The sequence below is a fragment of the Biomphalaria glabrata genome, chromosome 2, assembly GCF_947242115.1.
Source record: "Biomphalaria glabrata chromosome 2, xgBioGlab47.1, whole genome shotgun sequence".
NCBI classification, from domain to species: domain Eukaryota; kingdom Metazoa; phylum Mollusca; class Gastropoda; family Planorbidae; genus Biomphalaria; species Biomphalaria glabrata.
The window spans coordinates 24,393,800-24,411,051 of NC_074712.1; the positions used below are offsets into that span (position 1 = coordinate 24,393,800).

Genomic DNA, 17,252 nt, shown 5'->3' on the forward strand with positions numbered 1-17,252 from the left:
TTTAAGAAATACACTTTGCGCATAGTTTTTTACTTTAACACATGAAAATACAAAAGAAGTCCATTGATTTCATTGTAAAATAAAATTAACCTTCAAATTTGTGTTTCAAAACCATTTTTTTACATAAATTAGTTCCTTATATCTGTGACTATAGATTTCCTGACGAACATTCTTTCATTAGACAATACCGTAATGAATCGCATACTAAAAATTAATTCGTTTAATTGTTTACTTTATAATCCCATCCCTAGATCTAAAACTCTAATTCAACTCTAAGATGATAAAACTTCTCTTTGCACTAATAGTTTTCTACTTCAACACATAAACATACTGATTATATTCAATTCATTTCATATTTTGATCTAATAAACATTCAAATTTGGTTTTCTAAAGCATTTTTAAGAGACTACATTCGTTTACGAAAGCTGCGAAGCCGAGTTGAGATAGGCCTAGATCTATATTCATTCATGAATCGCATACTAAAAATAATTTCGTTTAAATGTTCACTTTAATTTAACATTCATTCGCATTCATTTAACAAAGCTATCGCTCTTTTCGTTTTTAATAGATATATATATGTATCGGCTTCGGGTAAACCCATTTTCGCAAAAATAATTTTATTTTCGTAGCGAAAGAGAAAAAACTTAAAAGGATCATTAGCTACGTTTAACATACACCTAAATCCAATCCACTAGATTAGTAAACACAAACTTAGACCCGCAGGCCGCGGGTAATGTCAGGCTAGTATACTAAAAAGTAGAATGTGAGGTGTATGTATGTTACTTATAGACATCAAAACCGCTTGACCAATCTTGATAAAACTTGGCAGGAATGTTTCTTGGGTACCAACTTAGACCTTAGTGTATGTATCGTAGCCCTAAAACAAACTTAAGACCCTAAAAAAAAATAAAGTTGTCCGACTCTATTACAGCTATAGTATCGTTACGTATTTCTGAATCTTCTGGCTAGATGTATTAGTTGGCACACAAATAGAAACACAGCAAAGAACTTGACGACTAAACTTTCAGTTTCATATAACTTTAATGTCTATTAACTCTAACAATTCGTTACTGTAACATGTAGCGTAGAAGACTGTACAATATCTGTCAGTTTACAGTTAGCTATACTTCGTTGCAATTCATCTCTTCACTTCGTTGCAATTCATCTCTTCTCAACTTGCATCGAGCCGTATTCCACAAAACAGACCAACGACACACTTCCCAGTGTCGCTCCAGGTCTCCCTAAGCTGAACCAAATCGTATTCAAGTCTACCGAATCAGAGCCGCACACGTCTTACATCGACTGTATTGACTGTAACGGCTCAAGTCCACTGTAGTTCGCTGTATAGACTTTAACGACAGTAGTCCACTCCAGTTAACTCTACCCTAGTTAACTTGCATCGAGTCGTACACATTTCTCTTCCACAGAGCCGCACACGTCTTACATCGACTGTATCGACTGTAACGCTCACTCACGACTCCATATGACTGACTTTCACATTAACTCTCTGGCTTATATAGAATCCCTAATCGATCCTCCAAAGTTGCACAAACACTGCCAGTAACCTCTGGAATAACACGTGAGGAAACGTCACATCCTGTCTTTGTTTTTACATGTAGATTCCAGAGAACACCTGTTGCAGTGTCATCAAGCCGGGGTCACACGTACTGACCTCTATCTGTCACTGTTCATTAGTAACTACCCCCTTCTTAGATCTGTTTGTCCCCTGGAACAACACGTGAGGACACGTCACATCCTGTCTTTGTTTATACGCGTAGATTCCAGAGAACACTGGCTGCTGTGTCATCTCGCTGGGGTCACACGTTCACCTCTACTTGTCACTGTTCATTTGTAACACTATTTTATGGATCTAGGCCATGTCTACAATGTTGACATGAGAAAAGATCGAAAGGATTTTGACCTAGATCTAATTTTAAGAAATACACTTTGCGCAGATAGTTTTTTACTTTTACACATGAAAATACAAAAGAAGATCCATTGATTTCATTATATAATAAAATTAACCTTCAATTTTGTGTTTCAATAGCATTTTTTGCATTAATTAGTTCGTTATATCTGTGACTAAAGATATCCTGGCGAACATTCTTTCATTAGACAATACCGCAATGAATCGCGTACTAAAAATTAATTCGTTTAATTGTTTACTTTATAATCCCATCCCTAGATCTAAAACTCTAATTCAACACTAAGATGATAAAACTTCTCTTCGCACAGATAGTTTTATACTTTAACACATGAACATACTAATTATAGTCCATTCATTTCATATTTTGATCAAACAAACATTCAAATTTGGTTTTCTAAAGCATTTTTAAGAGACTACATTCGTTTACTAAAGCTGCGAAGCCGAGTTGAGATAGGCCTAGATCAGTGGTCTTCAACGGGGGCGATATCGCCCCCTAGAGGGCGTTTTCGAGATTTTGGGGGCGCTGAGAGCCAAAGGGGCGGTAGGGGGGCGCTGGGCACAAAATGGGGCGGTAAGGGGGCGCTGATTATAAATGGGGAAAGAAGAAACTAAAGGTGCTCTGAGACAAAACAAAATAAAAAATTCTTCAACATTAAAGCTTGGTAACTAAATATAGACAAATTATAGTTAACTTGCTTCTAATTTAAGAACAGAAACAGCGTTAGAAATTGAGTTCGGGAATCCTATTTTCTATTTTTAGATTCTTACTCTTTTGCTGTGATTGGGGAGTATTTATTGTCCTTGGATCTCGCGCTTATAAACGTTTAAGATTTGATAAACAAAGTAGGTAATACGCCTTTTAAATTATAGTTTATTTTATCTACATATGTTAATATGTAGATATGTAAATGTTATATTGCAAAAAACATTAAAGGTAACATTTAATAGAATATTTTAACTTTTTAAAAACAAAAAAAAACATTTATAAAATGTTGTTACGCAAACTCACTGATTTGTCATGTAATATTTCCTTGAGATTTAGTGAATTGCCACTAGAAAAAAAGTACTACTTTGATGGCATTTTCAGATGAGGTTATGAAACCAAGTTGTCTTCACGAACATAGCCAAAAATAATTTAAGAATATTCATAAACAATTATAAAAATCTACAATTAAAACAATATTAAAAACAAAAACGGCAAAGCAGGATATGTTTTAATGGCTTCTTAGAAAAATGCATAGCTTTTTAAATATTCTTATGATATTGTTGAAAAATTGATTAAAACTATTTTTTTTGGGACGCTACAATGACTTTATAGGTAATATAAAATAAAGAACAGATCTATTCACTATTCACATAGTGAGTTCTGATACACAAGAAAAGTTTAAACCGCAATTTCATTTCTATTTGAATCTAATTATAAAACTGTAAATAAAATACAAACCCATGCTAAAATAAGCGCATCTTTCAACAGTTTTGTGAAACAAATGATGAAAAAGGTGTTAGACTCTTATATATATATATATATATATATATATATATATATATATATATATATATATATATATATATATATTTATTTATTTATTTATATATATATATATATATTGTTACGAATCTCACTATCCAGGCTCTCTGCAAACTGCACCTTGCACCACCAACTGAAAGAACTTGACAACTCAGGGCTCCAAATAACGTAATAGTTTAATGTCAATAAATAACAGCCAATACTGTACAATTGGCAGCACGTAACACAAGACTGTACAAATATCTCTCAAGTTAATAGCCGTGCCGCCGTATCAACTCTTGCACTGGTCTCTGTCTCGTCTCGGACTTGTACTGAGCCGTAGTAACGAACTGTAGATCGGAAAGTTGTAACTGACTCGTCTCTGATACCTTCGCTCTTTATATAGGGTCCCTGCTGGCCTTCTAGAACTGGGCAGAACGTCGCTCGACCATTCTGGGACGCTCCTGAGCTCTGTTCACGACGCCGATCCTACTCGAACCTTCATGTTGTTAACTCGTCTCGGTTGACCGTCGTAGCTCGTCACGGTTGACCGCTCGTCAACCGTTGGCCTGGGGCGATTTGCGTCGGCTGACTACACACACACCACAACCCCCTTCTGTGCCACCACCAGGTTTATAACACTGCCCCCTCCTTAGATCTGTCCGTCCCGGGCAGATCCAGCTTCACCATAGTACCTGTTGAGTCTGTCGATGTGGACAACCTTCAGTTTGGACCTTGGGCTCTTCTGTATTCGATACACAACATCGTTGATTCTTTTTACCACACGGTAGGGTCCCTCCCAGTCTTTTTGAAGCTTTGGGGACTTGCCTTTTCGTCTTTGTGGGTTGTACAGCCACATCAGATCGTTCTCGTGAAACCCAGCGGCATTGGCCCGTTTGTCGTACCTTGTCCTCATCTGGTCACTGTTGATCTTGATGTTTCTGCGGGCTAGAGCGTGAGTTTTCTCCATCCGTTTTCGGAGATTTGCGACATAGTCTGTTTAGGAGGCTGGCACATCTCCCGGGATCCCGAATAGCAAGTCACATGGTAGTTGCAGCTCTCGGCCGAACAACATCTTTGATGGAGTGTAACCGGTGGTGTTGTGAATCGATCCTCTATATGCCATAATGAACATTGGTATATAAGTGTCCCAGTCCTCTTGACGTTCATCGACGACTTTTGACAGATGTTGTTCCAGTGTTCGGTTAAAACGTTCCACCATTCCATCTGACTGGGGGTGAAGAGGGGTTGTGCGTGTCTTTTCGATGCCGAGTACCTGGCACATCTCTTGAAAGATCTTGGATTCGAAGTTTCGGCCTTGGTCGGAGTGTAACTCCCTGGGAGCACCAAATCGGCTAATCCAATTCTCCACAAGTGTTTCCGCTATGGTGGTGGCTTCTTGGTTTGGTATCGCATACGCTTCAGGCCACTTAGTAAAATAGTCTATCACTACTAGAACGTACTTGTTTCCTCTCTGGGACTCAGGGAATGGTCCGGCTACATCGATCGCTATTCGTTCAAAGGGATTACCGACGTTGTATTGCTGCATACGTCCCCTCGTTCTCCTGTGCGGGCCCTTTGCTGCTGAACATGCGTCGCATCTTCGGCACCATTCTTCTACATCATCCCGGTAGCCGAACCAGTAAAACCGCTGGCGTATTTTTTCAAAGGTCTTGTTGACACCTAAATGTGACCCACTGGGATTATTATGGATTTCTTGCAGCACCTCAGCAACTCTCACTTTAGGCAACAACAGCTGTAAGCGATTGCATGTCCCATCTGCCGTTTCCCAGACCCTCTTTAGAACTCCATTGTCGATTGTCAGTGAGTCCCATTGCGCCCGATATGCCTTAATAGCAGCTCCTTTATCAGAAAGGTGATGCCATTCTGGTCTTTGTCCGTCTTCCTTCATAAGCAGAATGGGAGCCAGGTCTTCATCTTTTAACTGATCTTCTCGGATTCTTTCGTCGGACCATGACCCGGAAGCTTGTACCCCAAGACGTTGGCAATCAATGATAACTTCCTTTTCTTCAACTTTGCTGCAGTGTTTACATTCCATTCTGCTAGGTCGTCGAGATCGCGCATCAGCATTCTGGTGAGTTTGTCCTTTTCGGTGCTGTGTCTCGAAGTCATAGGTATGCAAACGTTCAATCCACCTGGCGACTTGTCCTTCCGGGCTTTTAAATGATAACAACCATTGTAGAGCAGCGTGATCTGTCCTAAGGATAAACTTTTGCCCATATAAGTATTTGTGAAAATGTTGTATAGCATCCACAACTGCCAGTAGCTCACGGCTGGTGACACAGTAGTTTCTCTCAGCTTTGGACAAGCTCCGACTAAAGTAAGCTATAACCCTCTCAGTTCCATCTACCTTTTGGGATAAGACAGCGCTTATTCCAGTATTGCTCGCATCGGTGTGAAGTATGAACGTCTCGCCTGGTATTGGGTAGGCCAGAATGGGTGATGAAACAAGAGCCTTTTTAAGTCGCTCAAAGGCTTCATGACATTCCGTTGTCCAAATGGCCGCTTCGGTTCTGTTAATTGATGAAGGGCGCTACAGAGGCTAGAGAAGTTTGGTACGAAACGTCTGTAATACGTGCAGAGTCCAAGAAAGCTTCTTAACTCCTGGATATTAGCGGGGATCGGCCATCCATTTACGGCTTCAACTTTATCCGGGTCTGTGCTGACTCCTTCCTTCGACACGATGTGCCCAAGTTTCTTGACGCTCCTTCTGAACAAGGAGCACTTCTTTGGATTCAATTTCATTCCAGCGTTTCTAATTCGTTCAAACACTTCCTTCAGGTTTGCAATATGTTCCTCGAAGGTTCTGCCTATGACGATAATGTCATCTAAGTAAACAAGACACGTGGTCCAATTAAGTCCTCTAAGCACATGCTCCATTAGTCTTTCAAAGATGGCTGGGGCGTTGCAGAGGCCAAAAGGCATCACGGTAAATTGCCAGAGACCATTACCAGCAGAGAATGCCGTTTTATCTCTGTCCTCTGGGTGTAGTCCCACTTGCCAGTAACCGCTCTTCAGGTCAAAGGTGGAAAAGATCTGTGACCCAGCAAGTGTGTCCTATGTGTCGTCAATCCTAGGAAGCGGATAGCTGTCCTTGTGTGTGGCGTCATTTAATAATCTATAGTCGACACAAAATCGCGTGGATCCATCTTTCTTCTTTACCAAGACGATGGGTGAACACCACGGACTGTTGGATGGTTCAATAACCCCCTGCTGCCTCATTTGTTCTATCATGCCCATAGATTCTTGGTGTTTTGCTAGCGGCAGGCGACTTGGTTGCTGTCGGATGGGCCTAGTGTTTCCTGTGTCTATTCGATGCTGGAACAGGTTTGTTCGCCCAAAGTCCATTTCATTAGATGGCAATATGTCAGAAAACTCTCTGAGGAATCGTTCTGCTTTGGTGTACTGTTCTTTTGACAAGATCGTTTTGACTTCTGCCAGAAGTTTAGTAACCTGTGGTTCACTGGGCTTGAGTATTCCGTTGGGATTTTCACTGCTGCAGTTTCGTATCATCTCTAGAGCATGGCAACCAGCGATGATGCTTCCTTCCCGTAAATGTTTCTCTACTGTACCGAGGTTCATAATTCTTACTGGTACCTTTTGGTCTTTCCCAATCGTGACTAGTGTCTTTCCTACTGCTATCCCATTTTGGTTGGTGTCCAAGCTTTCTACCAGCGCTGTTCTTGTCGTGGGATAGTCGTCATCAATTTTCCCCCAAATGATCATTTCCGACTTAGCAGGCAAGGTTGTATTATCTACCAACTTAACCCTTCTGACTCGGCCATCTTCTTCATTCTCGCCGCCAAGCAAGGGTACTTCCAGGTCCCCACATTGTAAAGTGCCTCCGCCGATATTCAAGGAAAAGCCATATTTCAGCATGAAGTCGAGCCCTATTATGCAGTCATCTGTGACGTCAGCAATCAGGAATTCGTGTTTGAATGACTGATTCCCGATCACGACTGCAATGTCGATCAGGCCTTTTATGGGCATCAGTTCTCCACTGGCTGTTTTCAACGAGCAGGCCCTAACTGGCGTTTTCTTGCTATTGTCCACTTTATCCGTTCGGATGACTGATCGTGAGGCACCAGTATCTAGGAGGAAGTGATAGTTTTGACATCTGATTTTCCCGATGACTTTTAGACTCTTACTCTGCCCTAGCACGGCGACCGGGATGATGGTTGCAGGGGCTCTCATTCTCTGTGTCGCCGGGTTCCGCCCCTTGAAGCCGGCGCGTGCTAGTTTCCCTGGTAGCCCCGGGAACTTGGTCGTGCATACCTTTCTGGTCTGTGATGGGTTCCGGTTTCTGGAAATCTCCTAGTGCAGCTTCTTTGTATATGACCGAGTTCACCACAATCCCAGCATCGTAAAGGAGCCCTAGGTTGATTTTCTGGTATCTGGTTTGTTCGTCGTTCATCTAGTGCCTCCGTCACCCTTCTCACAAGTTGTGCGAATTCTTCCTCTTTGACTTCTAGCCTTCGGCCTTGATGAGTGCTCCCTGATGCGTCTTTGGCGGCTTCATATGAGAGAGCGTATACGAGGGCTTCACTGGCCTTACGTCTACCACTAACTCTGGTGGCTTTCTTCAACTCGGGGTCTCGAAGGGCATCAATGAAAGCGTCTGTAATAATAACTTCCAGAAAATCTTGTGCGGCGGTTGGGTAGGCAAGATGTGCGAGGCGTTCGATGTCTGTCTCTAGCTCCTGTAGTGTTTCATCGGGGCACTGTTGTCGGGTCTTCAGTTGCACTCGATGAACTTCTTGCAGATGTTCATCCCCGTATCGGAGTTCCATAGCCTGTACAAGAGCGGCGAAGTCTTGCTAGTTCGGTAAGGACTGGAGCAATTCGGTGGCTTTTCCTCTTAGAGATAACACAAGGGCGATGGCTTTCTCTTCCTCGCTGTTCCATATGTTAACTTTAGCCGCTGCATCAAATTGCTTCTTGTACACTGACCAGGACACGGAACCATCAAATACGGGGGGCTTCATTTTTCCGGTGCTTTCAGGCACAAATGACATCATACTCGCTTCCGGTGCATTAGTGTGCTTACAGTGAACTTGCGTTTTTATTTCTTCGATTGCCTTCTCCACTTTGTCGACCCTCTGATTCATCTGTTCGTCAATGGTGGTGATTCTCTCCTCCACAGCATGTAAGCGTTGGTTCATAGCCAATAACTTGGTTTTGATTCCCGAGGCCATTACATCTATCTTGGCATCTACCTTGGTGTCCATGGCATCTATCTTGGAATTGGTGTTTCCTAGCATGGTGTCCAAGAGCTCCTCTAAATCTGGTTCGACTTTAAAAAGATACGTGTCCGGATCTGCTTCATCCTCCACCAGGTCCTCCCGAAGGCGTGCTTGTAATGTTTCCTTGTTTCCACTTGTCTTCAGCCCTCGATCACGTAGCTCTCGCTTCAGTTCGTTCACAAGGAGTTGGTCGAGTGTTTTCATAGGAGCCATGAAAAAAAAAGGATCCCACTTCTGACACCAGTGTTACGAATCTCACTATCCAGGCTCTCTGCAAACTGCACCTTGCACCACCAACTGAAAGAACTTGACAACTCAGGGCTCCAAATAACGTAATAGTTTAATGTCAATAAATAACAGCCAATACTGTACAATTGGCAGCACGTAACACAAGACTGTACAAATATCTCTCAAGTTAATAGCCGTTCCGCCGTATCAACTCTTGCACTGGTCTCTGTCTCGTCTCGGACTTGTACTGAGCCGTAGTAACGAACTGTAGATTGGAAAGTTGTAACTGACTCGTCTCTGATACCTTCGCTCTTTATATAGGGTCCCTGCTGGCCTTCTAGAACCGGGCAGAACGTCGCTCGACCATTCTGGGACGCTCTTGAGCTCTGTTCACGACGCCGATCCTACTCGAACCTTCATGTTGTTAACTCGTCTCGGTTGACCGTCGTAGCTCGTCACGGTTGACCGCTCGTCAACCGTTGGCCTGGGGCGATTTGCGTCGGCTGACTACACACACACCACAACCCCCATCTGTTCCACCACCAGGTTTAATAATAATAATAATATAAATAATAATCTTTATTATCCGTAAGGAAATTTGTCTTACAATTTGTGCATTATCAAACAAAAAACATTATAACTATAAGAAACCAAAGTGTACATTCACACCAGACTCACTCATAATTTACATGTGACAAAGTTTGTACCAGATTGTTCTTATTTAATGATTTGATTGCCAGGTTTATAACAATATATATATATATATATATATCATGGGCGTAGCCGGGGGGGGGGGTTCAACCCCCCCCCCCGAAATGAAATCCCCCCCCCTGCGGGGGGGGGGGAGGGGAACGGAATTTAGTGGCTGATTTTTTGCTTTGATTTTGTTTATTTTAGGTGAGATTTTAATACTAAACTATCACTTGCCCTAGCGCAGCAAAGGAGGTTTTGAGTTTAAAACCCCTACCATGAGGGTTTTGAGCTTAAAACCCCCTACCAGGGGGGCTTAAGTTTAAAAACCCCCCAACAAGGGGTTTTTGCAGTTAAATTCCCTTTTTCTATAACACAAAGCAAAAAAAAATGCAAACGACAATCCCCCAAATTTCACGAGCACTGTTAAGGAAGATTTTGATTTTTAAAACCCCTCCAAAATTTACGATAAACCCCCTCTTCTATTTAAAAAAAGAAAATTACACACTTAAAATTCTATGAGCGTAGCCAATTGGGATTTGAGTTAACCCCCACCCCCTCTTCAGTAGGGTTTGAAGCTAAAAAATACCTCTTCATAACCCTCTATAAAAAAACGCAAATAACGCACTCAAAATGTTATGAGCGTAGCTAAATGGGTTTTGACTCAGTTTAAACCCCCCTTCAGCGGGGTTTGAAGGTAAAAAATAGCTCTTCAATATTAAAAACAAAGCAAATTATACACTCAATATGTTATGAGTTTATTCAAAGGAGTTTTGAATTTAAACTCCCCTCCAGTGAAGTTTGAAGCTAAAAAATACCTCTTCAATATAAAAAAAAAGAAAATTACAAACTCAGAAATCTATGAGCGTAGCCAAAAGGGTTTTGGGTTTAAACCTTCCGCAAGCGAAGTTGGAAGCTAAAAAATACATCTTCAATATAAAAAAGCAAATTACACACTAAAATTGACAATTGAGGGGTTCCTACACTTGGCTTTTTTAAAAGTTTAAAACCCCTCCAGATGGTTTTGAGTTTAGAATCCCCCTGCATAGCGTTTTGTGGTGGAAAACCTCTATTTTCAATATTATTCTACAGCAAACTACAGTTACTAAATTCTATGACCGTAGCTAAATGGGGTTTTAATATTTAAAATAAACATAACTCCATAGATTTTTTAGTTTAAAACCCCCCAACATATGATTTTGACGATAAAACTTCACTTTTCGATATAAAATCTAAAGCAAACTACAGTCACTTAATTCCAAGAGCGTATTCAAGAGAGGTTACACATTTCTACCAGTGGCGGGGCTCAATTAATAAAGTGCAGTGAATAGTCATGTGCCGAAATTGAAAAACACTAAATGTGGCTCAACAAAGATGGCTAAGACAGATTTTAGGAGTCAGTTATAGAGATCGGGGGTAAATCAAGGAAATCCTATGCCGAACTTGGAGTCGACCCCTTAGTAAGATTGTGACAGAGCGTCGCATGAGGTTTGCGGGACATGTTCTTCGACAAAATGAATTAGGCATAAGAAGAGTTGCGATGACATCCTAGTACAATTAGGCGCCACACATTCATGGAGGTCCTCAGAGCAGGTGTGACGAGGCCTTAGACATTACCAGTGACAGATTTTTGTGGAAACAGCTTGACGGCGAATGCGCCGAAAGGCGCGGGATGGTCTAAGTCAGTAAGAATAGCACACTAGGTTTTTGAAATAAACTTTTAATAGCAGGAAAATGCACTGTAGATACCTCAGAATATGCATTTTGTTGACTTTCAATATCAGAAATAGTGCTTGGCGGCGGGGCGAAGCTGGGGGAGCTCCTAGCCCTCCCCCAGACCCCCTAGATGGCAATAGCGGGGAGTCTACAATTTTCCCACTAACTCCAGGAAGAACCTATTATAGGGCACAATAAGCGTCTTCCTAAAGAATGATGGGTCAGAATGTAATAAAGATTATACACACACACACACACATAAATACATTTTTTTTCGCGTTGAGGGGGGGGGAGATTTTTTTTCTCCCCCCCCCCCAAAAAAAAAAATCTCCCCCCAACCCCCCCCCCCCCCGAAAAAAATCCTGGCTACGCCCATGATATATATATATATATTGTTACGAATCTCACTATCCAGGCTCTCTGCAAACTGCACCAAACGACACCACCAACTGAAAGAACTTGACAACTAAGGGCTCCAAATAACGTCAATAAATAACAGCCAATACTGTACAATTGGCAGCACGTAACACAAGACTGTACAAATATCTCTCCGCTAATAGCCGTACCGCCGTATCAACTCTTGCACTGGTCTCTCTGTCTCTTCTCGGACTTGTACTGAGCCGTCGTAACAAACCGTAGATCGAGAAGTTGTGTCTCCTCGTCTCTGATACCTTCGCTCTTTATATAGGGTCCCTACTGGCCTTCTAGAACCGGACGGAACATCGCTCGACGTTTCTAGCTTCGTCACATGACTACATCCCTCGTGACGCTCCTGAGCTCTGTTCACGACGGCGATCCTTCCTGAACCGACTCAGCTGACCGTCGTAATTCGTCACGGTTGACCGCTCGTCTAGCGCTGGCCTGGGGCGATTTGTGTGCCGGCTGTCTACACACACACCACTACCCCTCTCTGTGGCGGAGCATTGATTAAATTGTAGTCTGGTCTATGGCCTGTAGTCCAGCCACGTGATTGAGATTGTCCATTTACCCCTGAAGAGGTGTGGCTTGAAGTCCAGCCCCTAATTAAGATTAGCTACTAAGTAAAATAACTCATAAAGTTGTTGACATCTGGCTTAATTTGGTCAATTGTCTATCTATGACCTCAAATGTTATACACTAAAAAAAAAAAAGAAGGTGGGGGTTGTTAATCTCTTCCGGAGATATACCCGACAGATGTCTGGTCAGCGTGACATAGTTTAGGAATATTACATGTTAACTAGCCCACTCAAAGGTCAAGACAAAAATTTAAAGTGTGCCAGCCATCACTGCTATGTATGTAATGCGATTTATAATGTAAAGTTTTATTTCTATTTCTATTAACACACCTTGTCTTTGTGCTAAAAGATGTTTGGTGCATAGTCATAGTTTTAAAAGCACATTCTTTTATTTGAAACATAAACGTTTATGTATTTCAGAACTGACATTATTAAATCATGTCCACTTTATGAATATTTGCATGTTTTTATTGACATAGAGATTTAGTTTGACGACATTCGACGGTTCCCTTCATAAAGTATTAAACTTCTTGTTCGACATCGTTTATCAGCATCGATTACTCTTATATTGTTGGCTTAACGTCTGCGTTGTTTTGGTATTTTAGTGTTACCTCCGTTTGACTTACCTGGAAAAGACTTAGCGCGGAGGCGCCTAACAATATTATTAGAAATATAGGTAATACGGTGTAGTTTTTACTAGCCGGCAGTAGCCGGTCAACTATTGGGCAGTGATATTCGTCCGAAGCCGAATATCGCCGAATAGTGCAAAATTGACAAATATTCGGCCGAAGCCAGAGCGACTATCCGGTGCACCCCTAATATATATATATATATATATATATATATATATATATATATATATATATATATATATATATATATATATATATATATATATATATATATATATATGTCACGGCCTGGTTCTTGTTGGAGGCTTGATGACGCGAATGTCTCTGTGTGTTGTAGATACCTCTTCTGGTACTACTATAACGTTCTCTGACTTGTTAACTAAATACTTTCTCACACGCACTAGATTTGCAGGTGCGTGAGAACAGTAACACTGAACTCTCCGACCACAACATTTAGAATTATTAATAAACGCTCTTGTAGCAGACATGAATTTTATTCACACAATAATAGATCACAAAAGATATTGGCGACTTCAGCCATCACACATTAAACATATCCAAGGAAATAAGTTTTGAACTCAAATCAATTATAATAACTTCAATACTTCAATACTAATACATAACTCTGCTGTCAAAAATATCCATAGCACTCCTCTCTCTACGGGAGTCTAATAGCTACTGAGGTGTCCACCTCGTGGTCAGTCCCCGACCAGGAGAAAAATCTCGTGCAGTTAGCACGGAATAGTTCAGTGACTACTAGTCACCAAATATTACAGGGGTTCTAAAACTGATACATGACAATATATATATATATATATATATATATATAGTTAGTTAGTTAGTTAGTTAGTTCTACAGGTAGATATATTGAATTGTATAGACATAAGCACAGATCTAGGTCTGTATAATAGCATATAGATCTAATATGGTTTTAGACATAGATCTAGATTTATAAAATATACTTCTACTTCTAGTTTAGGCATACTAAGTCTAATAGTTACTACTAAGATAGTCAGATAGGTAGTTTTATACTAGATCTAAAATTTTAGACTTAGAATACTAATCAATAAACAATTGTAATATAGCTTTCACTTTAGCCTTAGGCATTGTAAACTTTAAACTAGATTTAGACTAGACCTTTAAAAACTAAAACCGAACAACAGTCATTATGCAATTGCTCTGGCTATTTATTTTGATAATTACTAAACACACACTAATTTAACACAGATCTAGATCAGTCAACACTAAACTTAAAAAGGAAACAGTCATTACCAATCATCACACTTTAGATCAATGCAACTTCAAAAATAATCTAACATACACATCCATAACATTAAAGAAGATTACCCATCACAAATGGAAGTTTTCAATTAAAAACAGACAAAATAAATTTATATCAGTCTTAATATAAAAAGCAGGAGATGTAGAATCAAACCCAGGACCTAGATCTAAAGATAGGTACATCTATTTAAAAAAACGTATGCACCATGAAACAGAAAGCCATTCAATGTGACACCTGCGATGAATGGTACCAAGCATCATGTCTCCATGTGAATACACCTGTGTATTATGCATTAGGCAACAAAGACTCATCGTGGCACTGTGTACCATGTGGGTTACCTCAGTTTACATCAGGACTGTTTGACTCCCTTGATGCAGACACTTCTAACACTTCTAACCCATACAACATACTAAACACAGACCACTAGCCAGATCCACTCCAGTTAAATCTGCTAAAATAAAACACCTCCATAAACCTACTGAAAAGTAATACCAAAATACCTTAAAACCTTAGTATAAACTTTCAAAGCATTAGCAACAAAACAGCAGACTTAGAATTTTATTAAAACGTGAGAAACCAGACAATTGCAGGAACAGAAACTTGGCTACATCCTGAAATTTATAATGCAGAAATTTCCAATACTGATTATAAAATTTTTAGAAAAAATAGGGCAGATAATCATGGAGGAGTTCTTTTAGCAATAAAAAAAACCACTCTTATAGCAGCAGAAATTACCTTACCTAACTCAAAAATATAGAATCAACATTTTGTAAAATCAATACCACCTCAACATTCCTAATAATACAGACCGCCAAATTCTAGTTTAGAGTACATGCAAAAACTATGTAATCAGTTAACTACACTTAAAGAAAAAAATAAAATGAAGTTTTTTTGGATTATGGGTGATTTGAATCTGCCGTACATAAATTGGAAAACACTAACCATAGATAAATATCAAAACCTTAAGGACATAAATGAGCTTTTAATAGAAACTTACACACCCTACATTTTAATCAAATCATTAAAAAACCAACTAGATTAAACAACACATAAGATCTCTTCTTAACCAACAGACCTGGATTAGTAGTAGATTATATTATCTCTGGTCTATCAGACCATGATATTATAAAAATACACAGTTATATAAAAGCAGTAGCCAATACAAAACGAAAAAGAACTACACCAAGCTGCGTTGAACTTTCAACAAACATTCTTATCAGAAAAAGACATTAACCAACAAGTCGATAAACTATAGAATCTCATTAAAAATTATATTAAAAACATTATAGAAAATCATATACCAACTAATACACATCAAACAAAATAAATACATAAAATAATAAAATAATAGATTAAATAAGCTTTGTAAAAAGAAGGAAAACCTATATAGAAAATTTAAAGAAACTAAGTCAGAAAGAATTTATAAAAAGTTTATAAAAATTAAACACCTAACCCAAAAAGCAAGAAGACAGCTGCGGAGTGAATACATAAACAATGTAATATCTAAAGATAACAACAAAAACCTATGGTCATACACTAAGTCTAAGAAAATGGAAACAACTGGCAAATTTGATTTGATTTTTGATTTGTTGATTTGAGGCACATCGGCACAATTTAGGCCATGTCGTGCCTGCAGTCCCTCAAGGACCACTCTCTCTCTAAACAACAAGGGCCAGATTCTATACAGTCATATAATTAAAATCAAGGTCTATTCACAGTTAAAATAGTAAAGGTAGTAAAAATTTAAATATTTGGTAAAAATCTAATGTAAATAGTGCATGTTCACAAATTCAGAAATCAGATCTTCGTAGATAGCCCCACTTCCCGAATAAAGCCCAGTACCTTCCCAGGGTCGACATTATTAAATAGTGTTTTTAGATTAGTGGCTCTAAAATATTTCGCCCTGACATCCTGGTATCTGGGGCAATCAACGAGGATATGTTCCACGGTGAGGCGAGAGTCACAGTACTCGCAAAGTGGGGGCTCCTCTCTCTTCAGTACAAAAGAGTGCGTGATGTAGGTGTGGCCAATCCTAAGTCTGGACATGGTTGTGCTACCACGCCTTGTCAGACCCTTAGATGTGGGCCGCCACCTGACATCCGCCACAATCTGCCTGAGTTTACTGTGAGTCTCAGCCTCCCATCGGTTCTGCCACTCTCGATAGGTGGCAGAGGCAATACTTTGTCTCAGGTCCGAGTAGGGAATTTGGGTTCCTGACACCGCATGATTTAGGGCTCTCTTTGCTTCTCTGTCTGCGGCTTCGTTTCCCTCAATGCCAACATGGGAGGGGACCCAGATGAAGGTGACATCCCTACGGTCGGCTGTTATTTGGTCCAACAGCTTCAGGCTCTTATGTACCAATGGGATGTCAGTCTTCATCCGCCCCAAAGCTTGCAATGCAGATTTGGAGTCGGAGCAGATTATAAATTTACTCCTTTCTGATGCTTTTACGGCCATAAGTGCAAGCAATATTGCGTGCAATTCGGCCGTAAAGATGGAGCAGCCATCGGGGAGTCTACGGGAGATTGTTTTGTTCCGAAAGGAGCAGGCACACGCGACCTTTCCCTCCATTTTGGATCCGTCTGTGTAGATGGTGCCACAATCTCCGTAGCTCTCCTGCAGTTCCCTAAAGTGGACTTGTAGTATGCTTGGGTCTGTATTTTCTTTTTTGAAATTAAGGAGGGATAAAATTAATTTGGGTTTATTCATTAGCCAAGGAGGATTCTGAGGGGTTTCTATTTTAGAGATTTGGTCAATAGGTGGGGTTAAATTTTGGATGGGTTCTCTCATTCGAAGGCCCAACGGCTGTATGACGTTAGGCCTTCGATTGTATAATTCTACCTCTGTGGGGTTAAATATGGAGTCAAAAGCAGGGTTCGTGGGGTTGGATTTTAGCTTCACTATATACTGCATTGCAAGCTTTTTCATTCTTATATCCATGGGGAGTTCTCCAGCCTCCACATGGAGACTTGGGATAGGTGATGTACGAAACGCGCCGAGACAGAGACGCA

General features: G+C 40.3%; 1 protein-coding gene across 10 annotated transcripts in view; it reads left to right on the forward strand.

The window, feature by feature from the left end:
* LOC106068207 (uncharacterized) overlaps positions 1-17,252 on the forward strand; it is a 251,871-nt gene that overhangs the window by 61,141 nt on the left and 173,478 nt on the right. The gene's annotated exons all lie outside the window — the stretch shown is intronic.